This window comes from Scleropages formosus, chromosome 6 (assembly GCF_900964775.1).
Source record: "Scleropages formosus chromosome 6, fSclFor1.1, whole genome shotgun sequence".
NCBI lineage: Eukaryota > Metazoa > Chordata > Actinopteri > Osteoglossiformes > Osteoglossidae > Scleropages > Scleropages formosus.
Window position 1 is genome coordinate 7,397,031 of NC_041811.1, and position 14,639 is coordinate 7,411,669.

The window sequence follows — 14,639 nt, forward strand, 5'->3', positions numbered from 1 at the left end:
ATATCACAATATCTGGTATTCCATGTCTGGCAAACATAGATTTCATGGCAATGATGACATTTTGGCTAGCCATATCAGTTAACTTTGCAATTTCCAGAAACTTTGAGTAGTAGTCTACACACAGTAAGTATTCAGAATCATTGTGTTGAAATAAGTCAGTACCTATTTTTGCCCAAAGTCTACCTGGCAATGTGTGCGGTATTAATGGTTCTTTTGCATTACTATTTCTATGTGTGTTGCACTTAACACATTGAGATACCTTGTTCTCTATTTGAGTTGACATACCTGGCCAAAAAATGATATCTCTTTCTCTCTCTTTACATTTCACTATCCCCAGGTGTGATTCATGAATTTTGTCCAACATTTCTTCTCTCAGCTGACTTGGTACAATGAGTTTTGCTGCTTTAAACATCAGTCCTGATGTGTAACTGATTTCTTCTTTGAATGTCCAGTATGGTTGTATTTCTTTTGAAACAGCACTTCTTTCAGCAGGCCATCCATTCATGATGATATTTCTCAGAATTATTATTTCAGGATCCTCTGCTGTAGCTTTTCTGAACTCTTGAAGTTTCTTGTCTGAGATAGGCAATTGATTCCAGTTTATCTCTGATTCCTCTTCAAGCAGTTCTTCTGTATGTTCTTTGAGGTATGCACGACTTAATGTGTCTGCTATGTGCATTTGTTTACCTGGTCTGTATGTAACTTTAAGATTGTATTTTTGAAGTCTGAGCATCATCCTCTGTAGTCTAGAAGGAGTTTGATGGAGTGGTTTCTTGACAATACTCTCAAGTGGTTTATGATCACTTTCTACTTGAACTTCTCTTCCATAGACATATTGATGAAATTTCTCACATCCATAGATAATTGCAAGTAGTTCTTTTTCAATTTGAGCATATTTACGTTGACAGTCTGTGAGCGCTCGTGATCTGTATGCTACTGGTCTTTGATCTTGCAATAAGACAGCTCCTATGCCTTCAGAACTAGCATTTACTGATAAGGTTAGCGGTTTGTGGACATCATAGTACTTTAATGATGATGCGTTTGTTGTTAGCATTTTCAACTTTTGAAAACTTTTTTCTTGCTCAGTTCCCCACTTCCATTCAGTGTCGTTTTCAAGCAGCTTTCTCAGTGGTGCACTTCCGACAAATTGGGAATGAACTTGGCTAGATACTGCAGCATACCCAGAAATCTCTGTAGAGCTTGTTTGTCTTCTGGTGGCAGTAGTTGGATTACAGCTCTCACCTTCTCATCATCTGGTCTGAGTCCATCAGCTGTGAGTACGTGACCAATGTACTTGATCTCTGATGTTCTAATGTGACATTTCTTTCTGTTCAATTTAAGATTGTACTCTCTTGTTCTTTGCAGGAGTTTTCTTAGTCTGCAATCATGTTGTTGTATGGATTCTCCCCATACTAACAGATCATCTACTATGTTGATTACATCATCCAGATCTTCAATCATCTGTGCTATTGCTCTTTGAAATACCTCTGACGCTGATGATATTCAAAAAGGTAAATGCAGGAATCTGTATCTTCCTATTGCTGTGTTGAAGGTGCACAACTTACTCTCATCATCCAATTTAATCTGCCAAAACCCTTGGTTTGCATCTAGTGCAGAGAAGACTTTGGCATTTGGCATGTTTGACACGACTTCTTCTACCGTAAGCAGTGGGTAGTGCTCTCGTTTGATTGCCTTGTTTAAGTCTTGTGGGTCGAGACATATACGAATTTTGTTTGGCTTAACTATTAGTACCGTACTACTGACCCAATCTGTTGATTCTGTCTGTCCGGTGATTACACCCATCTTTTCCATTCTGTGTAATTCCTCAATTATCTTGTCTTTCAAGGCAACTGAAGCTTTTTGTGGCACATAAACAACTGGTTGGATCTACTTGTATGTGATGGTGTCCTGGCATACATCCTAAACCACAGAACAGATCTTTATAATCCTTTAGTATGTCATTGTCCTCATCTGTCACTTCGTGCATTCTTTTTATCATGCCTAATGTTTGACAATGGCGCAGTGGGTTGGACCGGGTCCTGCTCTCCGGTGGGTCTGGGGTTTGAGTCCCACTTAGGGTGCCTTGCGGCGGACTGGCGTCCCGTCCTGGGTGTGTCCCCTTCCCCCTCCGGCCTTACGCCCTGTGTTACCGGGTAGGCTCCGGTTCCCCCGACCCCGTATGGGACAAGCGGTTCCGAATGTTTCACAAGTGCTTCTTCCTAGTATCGCACATGCATCTCTTTCAATGATTTGAAATTCAATTCTGTGTTTTCATTCTTTACGTTCACATGTAAGCAGTTTCTTTCCCAATGGCGACATCTGGTGTCCAGAGTAGGTTATCAACTTGCATATGGATTCATTCAATTTCTCCTTATGGCAAGTGATTTAAAAGTTTTTAAGGATAGAACATTGCAATCTGCACCCATTTCTAGTTTGAATGTGACTACTTGGTTATTTATCTTGAGTTTCTCTGTCCACTTCTCTTTATCTTTTTGCATTTCTGTTACGACGGCTTTTACGTTTTTTACTTCTTTAATCGTCTGTACTTCAACTGTGCCTAGGGACATGCTAGCCTAGTGTCAGCTCCGTCATTTTGTTCAAGTGCATGCATTTTTCTTGGTTGTTTCCATTCGTTTCTGCACATTTTGGCGAAATGGTTCTTTTTATTGCATGATTTACACGTCTGTCCGTAGGCAGGGCATTTTCTCTGTTCATGTTTGTAACCACATCTACTACATTTTATTTATGTGTTCCTTTGAATTGTTCTGCATTCCTTCAACTCGTTCTTAGTTGTTCTTCGTTTATTTTCGACAGTTTTGATTTTGTGCAAATCTACTTCTTCATTGAGTGTTTTTATTTGGCTATGTGATTTCACTGGCATGACAAATATCAACAGCTTTGCTAATCTAATGTGAGGTCTGCCTCTCTGAGTAGCCTGGCTCTTACTTGGTCATCTCATATCCCGGAAAAAATTCTGTCTCGAACTAAAGAGTCATGCAGCTCTCCGAACTCGCAGTCTTCTGCTTTATTCTTCAGGTCCGTAACATAATTATCTATATTCTCTAATGGTCCTTGAGCTCTCGTGAAAAACGTGACGAATGTAAGGAAGGTTCTTTCTCGGTTCGCAATATTCTTTAAACTTTTTCTTCAGTACAGCAAGTTTATCTATTTCATCGTCTCGAAATTCAAAAGTATTGCAAACTTATAGCAACATGCAGAAATGTGGCACATTGCACTTTCTCTGACTTTTCAGCAAGGCCGCTTGCAGTCAGGAACAGGTCAAATTTTTGCATCCAGAGCTTCCAGTTTTCTGCGAGATTTCCTTGGAGACATAAGCTTGATGATGGTTGTGACTGTGTCATCTCGTAGTCGACTTAATTACAACTTCTGACACCATGTAATGTTTGTTGTTTTGTTTGTGGTTTAATGAGCAATCCACATGTGGCTGACTTAACGTGGCTTCTTTATTCCGCCATCTTACATGAACATACAGTCAATACGTCCTACTTCGTAATCATGTTACTTACGTATTTTACATATACTAATTGAATATATCACAGCCAGGACGGAATCTGCATTGTTCCTCTTCAATTTGAGGTTCAACTATCGTCCAGAGCCTCCTTTCCAGCACCCTGGCATAGACTTTCCCAGGGAGGCTGAGAAGTGTGACACCTCAATAGTTGGCACACACTCTGCAGTCCCCTTTCTTAAAGATAAGGACCGCCACCCCAGTTTGCCAATCCAAAGGCACTGTTCCCAAGGTCCATGCAATATTGCAGAGGCGTGTCATCCATTACAGGCCTACAACATCCAGAGCCTTAAGCAGTTTCGGATGATAACATTTAAAGCAGTTTTTCATCCACCCCCGGTGCTTTACCACTGTGGAGCTTTCCAACTACCTCAGTGACTTCCACTATGGAAATGGACACTGATAACTGTTGGGAATTTTGCAGAGAGGAGACCAGGAAACTTGGACATATCTTCAGCAGGATTCTTTATTGCAGACGAGAGCATCGGACCCCAATGTCAGAATGTGCCATTTTCGTGCTTTAGTCATCAAGTCTAACTAAGGAAGACATACATTGTGGTTTTATAGGCATTCAGTGGGCAGTCCTTAAAGGTGTGACCTTACACAAAGCTTTAGAGGTAATACCTTCAAACAGAGCATCAAAGGCAAGGAAGCCTTCACAGAAACCAACCCCCGACTGCTAGCTACCCCAAACTTCCTTGACCACCATCTAATAACAAGAACTGGGATATGCCAAAATTCTCACGATCACATTAACAGGCAGACCCATTCAACTGTCAGTTTGATCTAATCATCCAAAAGATGTTGTCTTGAATGCCCACAAGCAATGTGTATTACCCTGATGTTTTCATATGATAATATGGGATAGACAGATGGTCAGGTGATCTTAAAGTGACCCTGAATTGTGGATTCCTACATAACCTAGAAGCCTCTGGCACTGACTCCTGTAAGGGAGGCATATCTCTTGGGTTTACGAGTTCCTCAAAGTGTTTCTTCCACCTCCCGACAATGTCCTCATTTGAGGTCAGAGTTTCGCCACTTTTGCTGAGCACAGCTTGAGGGAAGCTCCTCCGACACCTCCTGAGTCGCCGGATGGTTCTCCAGAACCTCTTTGAGGCCGACCAAAAGTTATTTTTCATAGTCTCTCCAAACTTCTCCCATGGTCTGGATTTTGCTTCTACAACTGCAGCTTCTGCCACCTTTATTGCCTGGAGGTACCTATCTGCTGAGTCAGGAGTCCCCAGAGCCAACCAGGCCCTAAAGGCCTTCTTCTTCAGCTTGATGGCTTCCCTCACCACTGGTGTCCATCAGCGGATTCTTGGCTAGCCACTGTGACTGGTACCAACAAGCTTTTGGCCACAGCTGCGCCTGGCTGCTTCCACAATGGAGGTTTTCAACAGGGTCCATTTAGACTCCATGTCCCCTACCTCCTCCAGGACATGAGAGAAGTTCTCACAGAGGTGGGAGTTAAAATCATTCCGGACAGGATCTTCTGACAGTCGTTCCCAGCACACCCTCACTATACACTTGGGTCTACCGGGTCTGCCTGTCAGTTTTCCCCACCATCTGATCCAGCTCACCACCAGATGGTAATCGGTTGACAGCTCAGCACCTCTCTTCACCCGACTGTCCAGAACATGTGGCCTCAAGTCAGATGAAACAACTACAAAGTCAATCATTGACCTTTGGACCAAGGAGCTCTGGTACCAAGTACACTTATAAGCATACTTGTGTTCGAACATGGTGTTTGCTGTAGACAAACCATGGCTGGCACAGAAGTTCAATAACATTTCACCATTCAGGTTTAGATCAGGCAAGGTATTCTTCCCATTCACCCCACTCCAGATTTCCCAGTCATTGCCAACATGAGCATTGAAGTCCCCCAGCAGTACTATGGAGTCTGTAGGTGGGGCCCTGTCCAGAACCACACCCACTCTCTCCAAGAAGATCAAATACTCTGAACTGCTGTTTGGTGGATTAGCACACACAACAGTCAAAATTTTCCTCTCTGCAACTTTAAGTTGCATTGAGGCAACACTCTCATCCACAGGGACAAACTGCAACTGTATGGCAGCCAGCCGGGGGCTTGTGAGTATCCCCACACCTGCCCGGCGCCTCTCACCCTGTGCAACTCCTGAGTAGGAGAGAGACCACCCCCTATTGAGGAGTTTGGTTCCAGAGCCAACGCTGTGAGTGGAGGTGAGCCCAACTATATCTAGTTGGCATCTCCCAACCTCCCGCACCAGTTCTGAGTCCTTTCCCCAGTGAGGTCACATTCCACGTGCTAAGAGCCAGCTTCTGCCATGAGGGTCCATGATGCCACGTGCCATCTTGCCCCCTCCTGCTGCCTGAAAGGCATTGCACCTGACCCCCATGTTGGACCTTGCAGGTGGTGGGTCCACATGACCCCCCCCACATTGCTTTTTCGGGCTGAGCCCAGCCAGGTTGTGGGGGCTGCCTGGCCACCAGGCGCTTGTCTAGGAACACTACCCCCAGGCCTGGCTCTAGGGGTAGGTCCCAGTGACCCTATTCACATTTTCATGTTTCCATTTTTCATGGGGATTTTTGAATCGTGTTAGTCTGGATCTTTACTCCAGACCTGTTCGCCTTGGGAGACCCTACCAGGAGCATACGGCTCCTGTCGATATTGCTCTGGAGAGCTCTAGATTATGCAAACTCTTCCGCCATGACAAGGCCCCGATCCAGGGGCCCTGAAAGACCAAGAGAAACCGTTCTTGCAAAAAGACCACAAGGAGAAGATTGCAGCATATGACCCATAAAGCATGGTGTGACACCAAGTAGCAGGAAGTTTTATGGAGCAATGAGTCTAAACATGAAAACTTTGTTTCCCAAAGATGGTAATATGTCAGGAGCAGAATTGGCGGGAGAGACACTATTGGATACAACAATATTAGACTTGCCACATTAGAGCAAAATTCAATTGTAATTTAAATTCTGTACAATCTCTTGAACAGAGAATAGAACAAAAGGTACCCCAGGCATAATAAAGGACGATGGTACAACCTAGCAGAATTCACAAGACTATACTCTGATCTTAGACAAAAGGCCAAAAAGCAGAGTTTGAAGAAGTAAACAGCAATAGATCCCAGTGAATATATGCACATGCTAGAGCTTACTGTAGTACCAGTACACAGGTTCCTTCAACAACTGACATAATCAATTAAAATGTGTAACTCGTCTCACTATGCAATGTGACGATCTGGACTGCAGGTATTACAGTTGTCTTCCAGGGGGAGCTCCAGTGTAAACATTTAAGTTAAGCAGTCATTCAGTAGTGATGAACTAGTAATAATATTGCAGTGTGATGAATGACACTTTGGATACAAGCATGTCAGGGAAATCATTTTAATTTGAGTGAACCAACAGAAAGAGAATAAAATAAATTTGCTAAAGGTTGTTTCAGAATTTCACATACTGTAATTTTCTTATGAATCCTTTATAGTGGCCCAGATTTCATAGCGTCATGGGGAGCAAAGGACACAGGGAAGGCAGGACCCAAGTGCAGGATTGTTCATTCAAGGCCAAGGGGATAGGCTTGTTCTTGTTGGGGACAAGCAAATTGTCAGTCGATTGATTGGTGGTCAGGGTACAAGCGAAGATTCGTGGACGAAGTCAAGATATGAGGCAAATGGTAAGGAGCCAGGGAACAAAGAATAGGCGTTGGGGTCAAAGGGGACCAGGACTGCAGTGAGTACTATGAGCGCATAGGGGAGAGTTGTCTCAATAAGATTCATTCTACAATTAGGAAGAGACTGAGAAGTGTCTTTCATAGTTGAATGCTCCAGTTGAAGTCAGGTGTATGGTGTAAATGTTCATGCACCGTGACTTTATGATGATGGCCAGATAAGCCTTTACACAGCCGCTACTGCTGTATTTTATGTAAATGTTTGTGTACCTTAAAATAATTGTAGGAGGGGGATCAGGATCAGTCTATCCTGAGTTTTGTGCACCTACTTGTGCGATGAACACTGGAAGTGGAAAGAAACAAACTAGGTTTACTTAAGAATCCTGCAACTATGTCTCTCTTTCTCCTAATATAATACACAAATTGTATTTTCACCTGAGATGTAGGTTGCTTTGGAGAAAAGCATCTGCTAAATGAATAAATGTAGACAATTAGAGCCAGGTGCTGCTGGTTGAAGTGTGGGCGTGGTGGTGACACAGTGTATTATTGTTGTTGATCAAGTCTTTTAAAAAAAAAAAAAAAAAAATTGTAACTCTATAGTTCTGAAGAACATGCATTCTCAGACCTGCAGCAACATGTTTATACCAGATGTTAATGAACATGAAGGGTTTGTAATTATAATACATTGCCTTGAAAACATATTCAAGCCCCTTGAAAATTAGCACTATTTTCTGGATTTCAAAAGATAACATGCAAATCATTTCATGCTAACAGTATTTCAAAAGCCAAAATGAATTATTTATCCCTAGATATTAAAAATAAAACTGAAATATGCAGCCAGGCTGTGAACTCACTGTGTAAGTGAAGACTAAAGAGCACAACACAGAAGTAAGAGACGGTTATCCAAATGCGTAAGTGAGGAAAAGGTACAAAAAAAAAAAAAAATGAAGGTGCTTGGATGTCCTTGTGAGCACTATTGGATCTATCATCAGGAACTAGTGGAAATTGTGTCACACCACCAACTGCTGTGTCTCCGAAAGCGCGGCTTCAGAACGGCGCTGCCTAGTAGTGTCCATCTGGCGAATCTCCGCTCCCTACCTAACAAAATGGTCGAACTTCTCCTCCTGTCGCAAAAAAATAAGGATTTCTTAAACTCTGCTTGCTCTGTGTTTCACGGAAACCTGGTTGAATGAAGCCATTCCGGACAGCGCGTTAATACAGTGCCGGGCTTCCAGCTGTTCAGAGCGGCTCGCGACGCAGAATCAGCGGGGAAATCGCGTGGCGGTGGGACATGCTTCTACATCAACGAACGAAGGTGGTGTAGATGTAACAGCGTTGAAGAAGATGTGCTGTCCCGACCTAGAAGCGCTCTTCATCACCTGTAAGCCTTTCTTACTCGCCGCGGGAATTTTCCTCGTTCATTCTCGTAAGTGTTTACATTCCGCAAGCGTGTGTGAACGCAGCGCTGCAACAACAGCTGGTCGATCAGATCACACACAGTGCGTTGCTAGTGGTACGTCCGAACACGGACGAAACGTAGAATGACCTCACGTGCAGAGTGATGTTAAAAGTGCAATATGCAGACTGTAAGACACTCGGTGGAAGTTAAACAGGAAACACACACGGTGTTTTAACTACGGGGAACAGTGAAACGCTACTCTGTGAGTATGACTGGAACCCCGAGACGTGACGAAATACCGGACTGGAACACTGGACCAGGACTGAAGAACAAGAGGCAGGAACTGACAGGACGGGCACTCGGGACTGGAACATGAACACCTAGGAAACCGACTGAGGGACCAAGAGTGAGAGCACAACGGAACCGCTGATTAAGAATCTGCAATCGGTTCTGCTCCGCTGGCTCCTTTTATACCTCCGTGTCCTATGAGACTGTAAACTGATACGTGGGTGTTCCCTAGCGGCACTGAGTGGCGTCGCCTCCGAGTAGGAGGAGCAGTATCCCCTTGGGACGTGACACACAGAGACAGAGCTGCAACAACACCCGGACTCTGTTATAATCATTGGGGACTTTAATAAAGCAAATCTCTCCCATGAGCTGCCAAAATACAGGCAGCACATTACATGTCCTACTAGAGATAGTAATATACTGGACCACTGTTACACCACAATAAAGGATGCATATCATCACTCTGTCCCACGGCCACAGGGAGCTTTGTGACTCTCTGATCACTGTCTGGTTCATCTTATACCGACCTACAGGCAGAAACTGAAATCAGCTAAACCTGTAATAAGGACTGTTATAAAATGGACTAATGAAGCAGAGCAGGACTTACAAGCCTGCTTTGAGTGCACTGATTGGAGTGTTTTTGAGGCTGCTGCTAGCGATCTGGATGAGCTCACAGACTCTGTAACATCTTATATCAGTTTCTGTGAGGATATGTGCATCCCTACCAGGACTCATTTAACATACAACAACGACAAACCAGGGTTCACTGCAAAACTCAGACAGCTTCATCAGGCCAAAGAAGATGCCTACAAAAATGGGGACAGAGTCTTGTATAAACAGGCCAAAAACACACTGGCAAAGGAGATCAGAGTGGCTAAGAGAAACTACTCTGAAAATCTGAAGAAACAGTTTTCAGTCAACAATCCTGCATCAGTGTGGAAGGGCCTGAAAGACATCACAAATTACAAGACACCATCCCCCAGTACTGCGTCAAATCAGCAACTAGCCGACAATTTGAATGAGTTTTATTGCAGGTTTGAAAAACCCTGTTTCACACCCCACACCCATTCTGACCTTCTCTCCATGCATCGATTAACACCTCCAGTAACCCCCACCTTCCCCCCTCCTGCACCTTTGATCTGTGAAGAGGAGGTGTGTCGGGTCTTCCGCAAACAGAAGACAAGGAAAGCACCAGACCCAGACGGTGTTTCACCAGCCTGTCTAAAAACCTGTGCTGACCAGCTGGCCCCTATCTTCACAAAGATCCTCAACAGATCACTGAAGATGTGCGAAGTTCTTTCCTGCTTCAAACGCTCCACCATCATCCCCATCCCGAAGAAACCCAAAATCACAGGACTTAATGACTACAGACCTGTCGTCCTAACGTCTGTGGTCATGAAGTCACTTGAAAAACTGGTGTTGGCCTACCTGAAGGATGTCACTGGACCCTTGCTGGACCCCCTGCAGTTTGCTTATCGAGCAAACAGGTCTGTGGATGATGCAGTCAACATGGGACTGCACTACATCCTGCAACATCTGGACAAACCAGGGGCTTATGTGAGGATCCTGTTCGTGGACTTCAGCTCAGCCTTCAACACCATCATCCCACACCTCCTCCTGCCCAAATTAACCCAACTCTATGTGCCCACCTCCATCTGTCGGTGGATCACCAACTTCCTGACAGACAGGCAGCAGCTAGTGAAGCTGGGAAAATTCTCATCCAACACTCGCACGATCAGTACTGGCGCCCCCCAGGGATGTGTGCTCTTCCCACTGCTCTTCTCCCTGTACACCAACGACTGCACCGCAAAAGACCCCTCTATCAAGCTCCTGAAGTTTGCAGATGACACCACACTCATCGGCCTCATCCGGGATGGTGACGAGTCTGCTTACAGACAGGAGGTCCAAGAGCTGGCTGTCTGGTGCAGTCATAACAACCTGGAGCTGAACACGCTCAAAACAGTGGAGATGATCGTAGATTTCAGGAGAAACACCTCAGCATTATCTCCACTCACCATCATGAACAACACTGTGGCAACAGTGGAGTCATTCAGGTTCCTGGGCACTACCATCTCACAGGACCTGAAGTGGGAGCTCCACATAGACTCCATTGTGAAGAAGGCCCAGCAGAGGTTGTACTTCCTTTGCCAGCTGAGGAAGTTCAACATGCCACAGGAGCTACTGATGCAATTCTACTCTGCAGTCATCGAGTCTGTCCTCTGCACTTCTATAACGGTCTGGTTTGGCTCAGTTACGAAATCAGACATCAGAAGACTACAGCAGATAGTTCGGACTGCTGGAAGAATCATCGGCACCCCCCCCCCCCCAATCTCCAAGAACTGTACTTGTCCAGAGTGAGTAAAAGGGCTGGCAAAATCATTGTAGAGCCCCCCCCCCAGGCCACTTCCTCTTTGAACCTCTGCCATCTGGCCGGCGCTACAGAGCACTGAGCACCAGAACAGCCAGGCAAAAGAAAAGTTTCTTTCCTCAGGCCATCTACCTCATGAACAGCTAAATGCCCCCTAGGGAGTAAAGCGGTGCAATACACAACGCTATTTATAATTATATCTATTTATCACATCATATCTTTTACTCACATTCCCTTGCATTTGTATAGAACATACATATAATGTCTAGTGACTATTTTTGTATGTTGTGTACTTTATATTTTCATATATTTTTATCTTTTATTCACTTCTGAAATCTGAGTCTTGTCACCGTCATTCTGTCTGTGCTGTGGAAGTTTCTGTCACCAAGACAAATTCCTTGTATGTGTTAACATACTTGGCAATAAAGCTCATTCTGATTCTGATTCTAAAGGAGGCTGTCCGTCAAAACTTGGCACCCAAACAAGACTTAAGCTGGTAGGGGAAGCAACAAAGATTCCAGCCATCACTTTGAAGGAACTTACAGAAGTAAGTTGCCGAAACTGCGGTACATGTACATGAGCCCACAGTATGAAGAGCTCTTCATAATACTAACCTATATGGGAGGGAGGCAAGAAAAAAGCCATTATTCAAGAATATTCATGAAATGGGATGTCTGGAGTTTGCTACAATGCATGAGAGGGTCCCAGCTAGGATGTGGCAAAAGATAATGTGGTCAGATGAAATGAAGATAGAGAATTCCTGCCAAAATTTAAAGCACTAAGTATGGTGCAAACCTAATGCTGCTCATGTCTCAAAAAACACCATCCTTGTGGTGAAGTATGGTGGTGGCAGGATTATGCGGTGGGAATGTTTTTTCACTCGCAGGGACTAGGAATCTTAAGATTGATAGAATTTATTAAACTAAACACAGGGAAATAGTGGAAGAGAACCTGTTGCAGTCAACTCAGAAACTGAGGTGTGCGAGAAGGTTCACCTTTCAGCAAGATGACAATCCCAAGCCACAAGACCAATGCAACATTGGGGGGATTCAGAAAGAAAAAAGTGAATGTCCTACAATGGCCTAGTCAAAGTCCTGATCTCAATCTCACTGATAATCTTTCGCCTTTTTTTAAAAATTGCAGTCCAGAAGCAAGATCCAACCAACCTGAATGATTTTCAGAAAATATGCCAGGAAGAATGGGACAAAATCACTCCTGAGCAATGTGCAAAGCTGGTTCAGACTTGCTCCAAAAAGACTTAAGGCTGTTATTTTTGCAAAAGGAGGCTCTACTAAATATTAATGTGTGGAGCAATGCAAGCAGTGTTTTCAAAGCTTTCAGTAAAAAATCTTTTGAAAGTTATTTACTTTGGCTTTCAAAATAGTGTTATAACACTTAGGTTTACAATAAAAATACAAACCCCATTTCTGAAAAAGTTTGGATATTTTCCAAAATGCAATAACAACAGGAGTCTGCAATTTGTTAGTTCTCTTGAACCTTTATTTAACTGACAAAAGTACAAAGAACTGACTTTTAATGTTTTGGCTCACCAAAAGATATTTTAAGAAATATGCCAATTTTTGAAGAAATGGAGTTTTTACATATTGGAAGAATATGTGTATGTATCTTTTGAAATCCCAAAATGGTTCTAACTTTTAAGTGGCTTGAATACTTTTGCCAGGTACTCACTGTTATAACTACCATGCCTAAATTACTTCCCTACAGAACTGACATATTGATTTGATTTTTATCTAGTGTGGTTCTGCACTGATTGACTAATAGGTCTTTCAGTTTTGTAGAAAAGAATTTTGCTGTTGCTGTAAACAAGTATTAACAAGTAAGTGTATACTGTATTTAAAGAAGGAAATTTGGTTTAAATGCATCGAAATTAAGGGCTGTCAACCAAAAAATCAAATACATATAGTAGTTCCTACTGTCACTGCAAGTAGCATTATTACCTAAAACATTAGCAGTTCAGCTGTGAATGTTATTTTATACAGCAATAATTTTGCTGGTTTTGAATGATCCATTTTACTACTTACAATGTTAACTGTCTATGTATTTATTAGTATAAAATATTTATAAATATATTTTGTATGTTTATTTGGCACAATGGCACAACTGCAGTGGTGCTACCTTACAACACTTGGGTTGTTTGAATCCAGTGTGTTTGATATGGAGTTTGCAAATTCACATATCCGCAAAGGTTTCCCCCAGGTGCTCTGGTTTCCTCTCACAGTCCAAAGACATGCAATTTGAGTAAATTGGATACACACACACTGACTGAAGCCGCTTATCCTGAGCGGGGTCGCGGCAAGCCAGAGCCTAATCCGGCAACGCAGGGCATGAGGGGACACACCCGGGATGGGATGCCAGTCCATCACAAGGCACCCTAAACAGAACTCGAACCCTAAACCACCAGAAAGCAGGCACAGGCCAAACCCACTGCGCCACCGTTCCCTCCTTAGTAAATTGGACATTAAATTTATTATGCTGTCACTGACAATGACAAGTGGATATGGCAGTGTTTATTTGTTTACTGAACACCAAGTTTGTTTTCATCAAAATATTTTGATCTGGTGGGAGGTATCGTACTATATTGCATGCGTGTGGCATGCGCCTACTAAATGATTGAAATCCTTATGAAAATTCTTTAATTCTTTATATTTATATAGTAAATAAAACCAGTCTTTGTAGTGACTTGCATAAGAAGTTCAGGAGCCTTGGAAGAACCATGGTGACATCTCCCCACATTTTCCAGTGGATTCCTTCATTTAATTTTTGAAAAAGCTGTACAGATTCCCATGCTGCTGGTCTCCCCTTGCCCATGTTTGTTTATGATTCTTGGTGACCTCTTTCTTTCCTATGTCTCTTCCAGGGAGTCATACCAAGTAGCTGGGCTTCCAGTGAACAGCGTTATCTTTGATTGCAGATGACAAAAAAACTCCTGACTGGCACTTGGAATTGTTTGCTTATCAAATTTAAATATTTGTTTTCCTGGTTGGCAGTATACCTGAGTATCTCAATAACATTCTTCAGAATTAGAAAAGAAAGGAGAACTGAAATCAGAGACAACTAATCACATTTAACTAGAAGGGAAATCCATTTCCAAACAGAAATATGTGTTGTTCCAACAGCATGTAATGTAATTTTAAGATGTCCATGGTTTAGAGTAATGTCATTCTGTAATGAAGTGAAAAAGCAATTTGAATAATGTCCCAAGAATAACAAAGATTTTTTTTCTCCAACCTAAAAGCCATCATCAGCTGTTATAAACTATGACTCTGATCTGTCCTGGATTTTCTAGTTTTGAAAATGTATTAATTTAATTTTTAAAAATCACATTTAAATTTTTAAAGTATAAACATTTTTGTATGTTTTCTGTCTTCAAAAATATCAGTATCGGATC